At 41.0% G+C, this 11,109-nt stretch overlaps 1 long non-coding RNA gene across 1 annotated transcript; it reads right to left on the bottom strand.

Annotated features, from left to right (window-relative positions):
- Positions 1–2,320: 2,320 nt before the first annotated feature.
- On the bottom strand, positions 2,321–10,270 carry LOC122786139. The gene is made up of 3 exons (XR_006362404.1): positions 9,983–10,270; positions 3,284–3,398; positions 2,321–2,605 (listed from the first exon to the last, which is right to left on the bottom strand). It is a non-coding gene; the product is annotated as an uncharacterized LOC122786139 (long non-coding RNA).
- Positions 10,271–11,109: the final 839 nt, after the last annotated feature.

Genomic DNA, 11,109 nt, shown 5'->3' with positions numbered 1-11,109 from the left:
TCTAAGATGGAACATTTTTCTTACACTACACGTTGCTCATTATTGAGCCGTTTATTTCCACAAAGAAAGACAAATTTCCATGGTGAGTGTTTGCCAACCCATGCAGACGGTAAAAATGTTTTCTCGGTATTCCATTATCTTAGTAATTACATTCCATTTTAAAGACTGTGCTACGCCGAAGTCTAAAATATGTCAGATATTTGTATGTAGTGATGTCAAAACTCGTTCAAACCAAACATTAAATGACTACTTCCTTATGATCTATAATTTGGATGCTATCTGGTTTTAATCTGCAGTAGTTTTAATGGAATGGGAACAAAATGTTCTTTCCTTTTCTTTTATATGGAAGTGCATGATAAAAAATGTACAATAATCTTGAAAAAAATCTAGAGTAAGCATCACATTTTAAGTCCAGCATAGGCATTTATTCGGCGTGCAGAGTGAGCGTCCTAATTCTAGGTGAATAACGTGCATGCAGCAGCTTGCATTGTGCATGTGCACGCACTGGGTCTTTTTTTTCAGCAGTCTATGCAAATGAGTTAAATAAATAAAAGAAACGGGGAGGTAATCGATGGACTGCACTTAAAGGTCAGAAGACAAGGGCACGTGGGGACTGTGCTGGAAAGAGGAGACTGCTTCACCTCTGAGTGACTATACGACTGACGTACACATCGATCCCTGTGTTGGAAAACTAAAACCCCTCGTGATGAATTTTGGTCACTAACGCGCTCAATATTATGGACCGATTATTGTAGATTCTATTCAAACAAACCGATTGTAAAGACAATATTTTCCATGAACAGAATGTGATGGTGTGGTGGCGGCTGCATTGTTATTCTATTTCCATGCTGTCTTGCGTATGGAGTTGTCTCTTCTCACTATTGGCAACCACCTGATGCATTGGCAAAATGACCACATTTGTTAGTGGCATGTTCAGACCTCCTGCTCCAATTGATTACCGGGCAAATGTAAACATGTAGCGTGCACCCTATGGAAGCGTAACGAGGAACAAATGGATGGAATAGGATGAAGCAGATTGCGTGAGGGAGGGAAGGATAATATGAATGACCCCGAGCTGTGAAGGCAACCACCTTTTGTTGCACTATTGATATATATATATATATATATATATATATATATATATATATATATATATATATATATATATATATATATATATATATATATATATATATATATACATTTTTTTTTTTTTTTTAAATGAGATGCATCCCCTGCCTACACATACAATCTCCACACCAAGTGTGGAGCGTTCCTCAAAGGCTTGGAAAATCAGCCAACACCAGTGCACTGTATGTCTGGCTAACTGCCATGCTGTGCATGTGTTGTCCTAGAGCAGCTGTGGGCTAGCGCTGCCCACATCCCTCTCATCCCAAGTCAAGCCTCCTCCTCCTCCTCCTCCTCCTTCTCCTCCTCCTTTGCTTCTTCGGACCACTGCTGCCAGGGGTCTGAGTACTTGGTAGATGTAGAGAGAGACATAACAGGCTACAATTCCCCAACTCCCACTAGGATGTTCACTCCAAGATTAATGAGTGCTGTGATGTCTGCTGGCGACACAGCCATCAAAAACTTGGACAGCATGTAACTTCAGGGGTTGCAGGGGGAGCAGGACAATGAACGTCAACAAAGAAAGTCTCTGTATTAATTCAGCTTTTGTAAACTCAAATGGTAACAGCTTGTGACGTCAACCCCAAGAACGTGAACTCCCGGGGAGTTCAGAGATGTTTTGGACAGTATTGAATGATGCAAGTGTTCAGTAATGCCATCCTTTTATTGTCTATTTTCCCTCTAAATGGGGAACCTAATTTGCAAAATGTATATCATATTCTTTGGAGGGAGACCCAGAAACAAGCTACTGCGACCATATCTCCTCAGGAAAATTTACTGATCTTATAAATTTAGTGCAAAATTAGACCTAGAATTCCATTCAAACTGAGTTATTTTTGCAACCATAGTGGAGTTGCCCCATTTCAATATATTCTTATTTTATAGTTGGTCTCATGAGGAAAGTGGAAGAGTATGTGCATTTCTTTTATATACAAATGTAAATACAGGACATAGATCATAGATTGGGGTCACATTTTTTGAAACTATAAAACACACATGTTTTCTTATGTTTAATATGGATGTTCATGTAGACTCAAACCCAAATCATAGAGATGCCATCATAGACCTATAACACACACCTTTAAAATTTAGTGTACTTTGTATTTCACATAATTATTAAAAACTTTTCCAATAGCTCCTCGCGGCATGTATTCCCCAGAAAAGTCCGTAGCACTTTGTTCTTCTCGGGGTTTATGAAATCTGCTTCATTAGGCATGTACAGACAAATACAAAAGGCAGACACATTTCATTTTGTCAGGAAGTCACACAGACGGACAATTGTGTGGCAGGAAATGAAATAAATAAGCAAGGAATGGCAGGAGTGAGTGGCTGGGTTGACATTTACTGTGATTAGCTTGTGTAGTGGCGACTGCATTCCTGTCATTCCCTCACTCACCATCTTTGTCTCGCCGGCCTCCGTGATCCCTCACGCTCAACTTTCCCTGCCGCATGCAGATGTCCGTGACCTTTAGCCGTCCTGTATGAAATATATTAACAGAGAGAAAAAAATGAATTCACCCACAAAGGTGCAGTATAAGACACAATGTGACTGGACCCAGATGCCACCACTTGTAAATAAATAAAAGAAGTTATAAACAAAACTCTGCATAACTCGTGCAAATGCACATTTCCGCATCAGTATATGAATGCGTCCTCTCTTCCTCTCACTTGCTTGTGGTCCCTCTGCAGATCTGTGGCATACTGCAGCCATTTTCAGTCTCCTCCCGCCACATCCAGTGTTTCCCCTCCATCAAGGGCATAATGATGCGATCTGTCGGACGATAATGGCGGTGTGATCCACAGGTCTGCCGCCCCAGCACCGGAGCAGAACAGCCTCTGTCATGGCCCATTACAGTCTGCTTAATGATCACAGTGATGACCCAAACTCTGTGGCAGCCTGTCTTCATGCTGTCTGTTTAAAACAACATTCCACTCCCTTCGTTTTTTTGTGGCTGCCGAGTACAAAATGGTGGATTGTGTCTGTGTTTTCATTGTGTGGTTAGCAGACACTTCGCTGATCTTAAACTGTAGTGTTGGCCTAATATCGGTCCATGTCGCGCTTGAATTCAACACAAAAGCGCTTCTGTGAGAAACGCAAGTAATGAAACAACCCTCACTCACGTCACAAAATGGAAATTAAAGGTGTAACCGATACCTTTTATGTCCCTGGTGGTTCTCATTTAGTGTCTGTCGTAAAGACCCGAGTAGCAAGATGCCAGGTGGAGACTTTTCCTCAGAGCTGGTGCTCGGTTGTGTCATAATAAGTACTCCTGCATACAAAAAAACAAACAAAAAAGAATCATATCAGGTGTGCTCGTCGGGGATCAATATAAACGCGGGCGTTGTTGTTTTTCTCTCACCGTTCCAGGATCACGTTGAACATCATCATTCACAAGTGGAAGCCAAAAAGTAAAACCCAAATCTATAATTAAAAGTAAGACTGTATAAAAGGACTGATACCTTTTGTAATGAGCTGCACTTGAGAAAAAGTACCTTGTAAAAATAAAAATGTGGTAACTAAAACTAAACCTAGCCTGCCCATAATTAACTTAATGCATTAGGGCGTATATAGTGTTTTACTCGGCTAATAACAATAACACTTAATGGTGACTAAGATGTAAGTTTGAGATTTTTTGAAGTCAATGAAACAGTATATAATCCAGCGCATTAAGCATAGATTACCCTAACAGAAACAGAGAGTGAGTCAGTGTGTCCCTGAGTCACCGGATTCCGAACGAGTACGCGCTGACAACCAGGCTTAATTTTTTAAAGCCCCATAATTAGGCTTCTGGAAAAACAGCCCCATTATGTCATTACGTCTATGCGTTTGTGTAAAAGGGGAAGCTGCACTGACTGATCTGATGTTTGCATATGTGTGTCCAACATATGCTTACATTACACACTGACAGAACCGTAACATATCCTTATATGTATTTATATGTACTTAATATAACCTATAAGTATAGCCAGTGTGTGGGGTTGAGTGTGTCAAAATCAGAAGTCAAACACTGTGTTCTGACAATTAAAATTGCTAATTTCTTTGCCGCGGTACATTATGAATTGAACTACGGACCTCAGTGTTTGCTCAACATTTGATTAGAATGAATCCCCACCAATGTCTTACGCATGATCTTGTTTGTAGTATATTTGAACGATGACGGATGGAACCACTGCAGAAAGCAACAGTGGAGCGACCCTCAGATATGGATTTCATTTTCGCCCCTTTCTTGGCCATTTCCAATTTCCCTCACTCTGTATCTCTCTGCCCCCCTCCTCTCTATGATATGTGGCCATGTTGTACAGTGACTGGAAATGACTGATGATCTCTCTGAATGATTAATACAATCAGAGCCATGGGGCATTAGAGTGGGGAGAGGGAGTGGAGGAATAGATCAGCCACAGATATGAGGCTGAATGTGGGTATCTTAATTTAGTGGGCCATAATTAAAAATCTGTTTGCCAGTTTTTTTTCCTCTCACTGCTCCGCAGTCCCACCTCCCCTTGACAATTAGAGATTTAATCACCATCTGCAAAGGGGGCTGAGAAAGTATGTCTGACCCAGAGCTCAAAATGGAAGATGATGCTATTGAGGAACAACATTCTGAGAACTCAAACAGCAAATACACTCTCTAATTCCACTCGCAGAAATGACTCATATAAAAAGCCCCTCAATGCAAATCGCTGCTTTTTGTACTTTAATTTGTGACTTTCAAAAACATGAACCACTTATGAGCTTTTTGTGAACTTCACTCCACAAAAAAATACATGTATAAATATCTTGTAGGGTTAGAAATGAGGAAATAACTCAACTAAACCATGGCTTATCACATATTGTTCCATTCAAGATGAAGCGAATACTCTGTGTATGAGGTTATAAAAGCTCAAAATGATTTCAATTTTAAATTCTGCAGAGGACCATTTGGTCTATTTAGCAAACCAATATGTACAAGGGCTCCAACATGAATATCAAATACACTTCCGCAGTGTGTGCAGGGAACACGGTGTTCCACATGCAGCGCCAACCTGTTTTCTTTTCTCTCTTTTTCCTTTTGAGTGCATCTGGAGACTAACAGCAAAACCTTAAAACAAACACGGCATTTCCTCTCTCAAGAGCTCAACTCCCTGAGTATTCAAGCACACAATAATTAGTTCTTTGGACCATATCTCTCCCACAGCAAAACAGTTAGGTGTTTTTATTTATGGAATGGGGGAAAGGAAGCATTTCTCTGTTCCTTGCTACTGTGTGACCATCCTCCTTGAGTACTGTATTTGCTGGTATTACTGTGTAGTACTTGTGTAAGGATTTTGTTGTTTTGGATATTTGTATCGCTGTGTGGAGATTTTAGACCTTCAGTGGATGAAGTTACTGATAAACGTAAAGTGATTTGCAGTCAGGAGCTCAAGTGATTTGCAGTGATTTCCGTACATGTATATGTGTGTTTTGTGACTTAGCCGAACGTCAACCCCAATTCATGGGGAGGATAATTAAAGAAACAGGCTTCATTTCCGAAGACATTCACTCAATTTGTCGATCTGGGTTTTACAACGTGATGGAGCTAAACCACATCGCCATGTAAAATCCCTTATCTGTGTATTTGTGTTAACTGACAGGTTGAGCTCTGAGGGTTCTTGGCTGGGGGTTTTGGGACATGTTCTTGGCTGTATAGAACATTATCTTGACTGGTTAATTTCTGCATAAAGTAGTGCCTAGGACATACATACAGTTCTTATATTTTACACCATTCTTAAGTTAAAAAAAAAAACTAAAGCTCCCACAATACCTGGTTTCCTCAGTGTTAGTGTATTTTGGGAGTGGAGGAGTATTTTGTGAGATATATCACCACACAAATTGGAACAGATGTGAATTGCTGGCAAAGGAAACTGACATTGAAAAATCCTCTAAATTTACAGCTAGTCATTATGACGGAACAGTTCAGCCACTCTCCGAGCCACTGACCTTCTGGTCAGAAGACGACCCAATCTACACAGCTACATATGCCCCCACTGAGCCACAGCCGCCTCTGAAACTCATCAGGTCATCAGGTGTTTCCCGTCTTAACATTAGAAATTGTCCCCCAGGTGACCTAACAAGGGTAAATCAAGTCTTAGAATTCCCCCATGTCATCCCTTCTCTCTTCGCTCTTCACGGGAACATCTAGCTCAGCAAAAACCGGCATCAATGGTGTAAGGAAACTTAACTTGACTACTTGCTGCCAGTCTCTATCTCCTGTTCTGTGATTTGTCTGATTTTCCCCTGCTGAAACTAAGACCGACATTGTTCGCTGTTGCTGTTTACTGTGATGCCAGCACAGGTGGTGTGTGGAACTACCCACAGACCCTTGATCATGGCACCATCCACCTATGGATGAGGATATGCTCCAAGGATCCCTTGTTGTGCCTGCATGGCAACAGGTGAGTATGCTAGGTCCCAGCTGCAAGGGCTTTGAAGGATATCATACACTGACCGAGTATTTCACAGAGTTGAAATGATCTCAGTATGGGGCTTGCAGATACCCATCATTCTGCTGCACCCGAGTCTCCTCCACCTCTGCCATGCCTCCATACGGATTAGCTTCCAACGCTCCTTTCGTCTGGCTTTACAGAAGCAAAGTCTTGATTTGCTCCCATACCAGGCATTGCCAGTTGCCACAGTGCTCATCAGGATGCTGTGCCTCTGCATCAGCCTTGTCTCGGCCTGGTCTGCTGCCTCCTGGGAGCCTCACTTCATTCTTGTTCTGTCTTTGACACCAACAGAGGAGACCTTGGTATCACAGAATCTCAGCGGAGCAGGACGTCTCTGGCTCAGTTGATCTGGCCCTGTCAGACTAATGAAAAAAAGCTGAAACTTGGTGTTATGTGATGTTATGTTTATTTGTTTGTTAAAGGAACACTTCACCAATTTGCATTTAGCTTTGTATTACCAGAATAGGGGTAGTATTTTTGAAAAATTTTGCTTCCCAACCTCAGTTTCCCCTGAGTCGAGAAATATCTTCATTCCTTTTTTTGTTACGTGCCCACTAGTGATACTTGGTCCTGTTAGTGTAACTGTTAGCAAAGATGGCGGACACTGTTTACATAATACAACCCCTATTCTAGGTATACAAAGATAAATGGAAATCGGTGAATTCTTATTCCTTTAAGCGCTATTTAGCAGGCGTCCTGATGATGGAAAGGTCAAAGACAGTCGAGAATCTATACACAATTTGTGTACTTTTTTAGAGCTTCAAAACTCTAAAATGTTACCAGCCAACCTGATGTGTACTTACTGTACAGGAGGGCACCTTTGGAATGTGTTTAGATATGCTGGTCTTTACAAAACCATCGCTATTTAAGACGGAGACTTAGCTCAGTGTTACGTTGTGATGTAACAAGTCATATTCTTCATAAATTCAGTGGGAAAAACCAGGAAAGTCATGTCTATTTTTATTACAACCATTTGAGGAAATCAATAGGGACATTCAGCATTTGCTTAGACCTCCCATTTGTGTGCTTTACGCCGAGGACAAACTAAATCCCCCCAGTAAAAGATGGCTTTATCTCAGACTTACCACATTCTGTAATTAAGTCACAAAGTAGAACTGTCTGGAGTTATCTATGGGGAAAAGGTGGGCAGGGAAACTTTGAGAGGGTGACATATCATGAATTACAACTCAGTCCATTTCCTGGCCAACTCTTATCAGGTTCAGAGACCTGTTCTAAAGGGGAGCTTTAGTTTTGCGTATCAGGCCAGTATTTAATGGAATTGATGGCTCTGTATCAACTTTAGCCCAACGGAGGAGGGGAGGTGGACTGGGGCTGGACGGATGAGAAGCCAAAAAAAGAGAGTCTCTTGAGCCACTTTGACTGGGGTCGCTGATATCAATTTTGGAGTTAAGTACCTAAATTATATGGTTTATTACTACTGGACAGATAATTTCACTGAAACATTACTGTTTTGTTTCCAAGACATTTGGTGTTGTGGGATAAATTCCGTTTGAGTAATGGCAATAACATCTTTGGTGCAAAGATAAATGGAGAGATGATGTGATGAAAAAAAGAAGATGAATGTGGCCGTAGATACCGGGGGTTGAAAATATAATGGAAACAGCGCAGAGAGTTTCTTCTCTTAATTACAAATCTAACATACACTCAGCCCCACAGTAGAGCATATTGAGGGCTATGCTGTCCACTGTGCTGACCTGCTGACTTCACATGCAGGAAGCTAACAAGGCAGCATTGCTTTAGGCCCAGTGTCCAGAGCAGGAAAAGGCTGGACAGAGTAAGGAGAAGTAGATTATACAAAGGTTCCAGTTACACACATGAGTCTTACTGATGCCTTGCATAAAACTCTCATGAATGTTTCATTTTGTTTACTGGGAATGAAAAACAAGTCTCATCGCACTGAATGAGCCTTGCCTGTGCTGAACGCCTTCAGGTTAGTCGTCCAGTAGCGGGAAGGAGACAAGAAGAATGAATAGCCATCAGGAAACAATGATGAATGATGGACGTTTTCTTCTTAAATGTGTTCCAATATAAATCTGTAAGTAATTACTTTCATAAAAAGAATCTGGTGAAGCTGTGGGGGCTTAGTGTCGGCACTGACAGACAACCTAACAGGTAGTGTGGAGTAAGGTGTCAACGTTTTTCTTTTCTTTTTTTTCCTACAGGATTGAACTTTATTCTCCTCTCTCAGAAAGTGTGATCAACACATTTAAATTCTGCTTTGACTAGATAAAAGCTTTTGCTGTGGGGCATCAAATTCCTGCCAGCTGACTGCAAACTGATATATATGTGTCACCAACTTTATTTTCAAGGATGCCAGACATTTAAACCAGACCGAATACACCAAAATAGGCTGCGCAAAACTCGAGAGGCTCATTTGACGCCTTGTGAGGTACAGTGTGTATATATTTTAAGGAGAGAGGGATCAATTATACATTACAGAGTTAATATTTCACTAAATCTGGAGGAGATGGTGACTCATTTTGTCGCCCAACTAACCTGAGAAAATGTTTGTCGTGTATTTTTCTGCCTGAAATGACTTTAATCGATCACCCTGCCTGGCATCTAAACATCGGAGGAATCAAGTTCAATCAACTATGTTTTCTTTCATTCCAATTGTCCAAAAAACATATTAAGACACCGGAATCAGCAGTTCAGGCCCAGGTGGTCCAAGGTTTCCATGGTGCAGGACATGGCTCAAAATAAACAAAAAAACAGGTATATGATCAGTAAATAAAATGAGAAGTATGCGTCACAGGCATCCACGTTTGAAATAGAAAACATTCATATTAACACATTAAACTAGGGGAGTTGATTCAATTAATTGTGACGTGAGTCATTACCTTATAACTTTGGATAATTACCCTGCACTGACAAAGCAGCCGAATGAAGTACTTGAAGTTATTATACTTGTCGCTAAGACAGCTGTTATTGTTGCCACGCTGTTTATTCTGTTTCTAATTAGGTTATATGTTTATTAACACAACAGAATGGTGGTTAGGAAACGACCGGTTGGATCACAAACAGCCTTTGCGTTTGGGAAACTCATTTGTGTAGCATCCGTTGAACAAGAGGCCCTGAAAAGTAACAAAAAAATAAATAAAAATAAAAAAAGAATGTCATATTGCACGTATGCGCGTGACCTTCAGCTCTCTCTGTTTCGTTTTCAGCACCTGCATTCTCATGTCCATTTGTCTAAACCCTCAAAGGAGCGCCTCCTTTTGCACAGCAGGAAAGGTTGTATGGCTTTAAAGACTTTAAAGACGAGGAAAACGACAAATACGTCTGACACAATGTATTACTTTGAAGAATCTTAGAAGCTAGTTTATCTGTTGCCACACGTAGCCAACATTAGAAGTAATAGTTAACTTACCAATCGGAAATTAACTGACATCAGGAGACACAAAGAGGTGGAATCCAAAGACACACAAGTAAAACACAGAAGGGCAGGACACAAAGCTATAAAACAGAAAGTCATACTACAAACGATACACAAGCAGAGAAAAAACAACAACAAAGAAACCAATTGAATTCCATGTTCCATGGGAATATTACACAAAGTCCAAAAGCCCAAATTAGAAAAAACTGACACAGTGATAATGCTCTTTGACAGTAACCTCCTGGTGTGCTATTTTTCTATTCTTGCCTTTCTTCTCTTGAAGTCAGCATGCTAAACAGCAAGCCACAGTCTGTCACTTTCACACAGCAAGTCTCCATGGTGCCCAGTCGGGCCCCGAAGGAGCAGCTAAGCCCTGAGGACAGACTGTAAACAATGGCTGAGTCACTGTTACCAAACAATGTCATCTGCATATACACTCTAATGTGTGTAGACAAATAAATTATTCAAAAAAATAACAGGTACGTTTCTGAACAACATTCACTTGACCTTTGTAGAAACTCAGACTACACTGACACATGGCCTGTGATGAAGTGGACAAGTGAACTGGATTAACCAGAGCTGACCAGCCAAGTATGAACACTTGGAAACTTTAAATGTTCCCAGTACCACGCGAGCACGTCCGGTGCGAAGCACTGATGTTACACGCTTACGATTTCTAAGAAAGCAAAAGCTGCATTCACAAAACAGGAGTGCTTGGCAAGGGTCCCCAAATAGTATATTCTATTCTTCATTGGGTGCAGCAGCTGCTGTGTTCACTCCATTCTTCATTGTGAAGAAAAAGACACACACACACACACACACACACACACACACAGACATGTGTATCTCTATTATTATCTACTTTAAAAGTAGACCATTTGAGCCCTTCTCACCACTGTATTCCTACCTATGATCTTTTTTTTTTTTCTTTTTTTTTTCCACGTGGGTTTTCTCCCACACTCCCAAAACATACATGCAGATTTGGGGATTAGGTGAATAGATGTGAATGTGACAGTGATATATCTTTGTATTTGTCTCTATGTGGCCACTGTGATGGACTGGCGACCTGTCCAGGGTGTACCCCGCCTTTCGCTCTATATGCCGGCTGGGACTGGCACCAG

This window comes from Solea senegalensis, linkage group LG20 (assembly GCF_019176455.1).
Source record: "Solea senegalensis isolate Sse05_10M linkage group LG20, IFAPA_SoseM_1, whole genome shotgun sequence".
NCBI classification, from domain to species: domain Eukaryota; kingdom Metazoa; phylum Chordata; class Actinopteri; order Pleuronectiformes; family Soleidae; genus Solea; species Solea senegalensis.
Note: the sequence above shows the minus strand (reverse complement) of the source record. Positions and strands in the feature narration are given on the sequence as shown.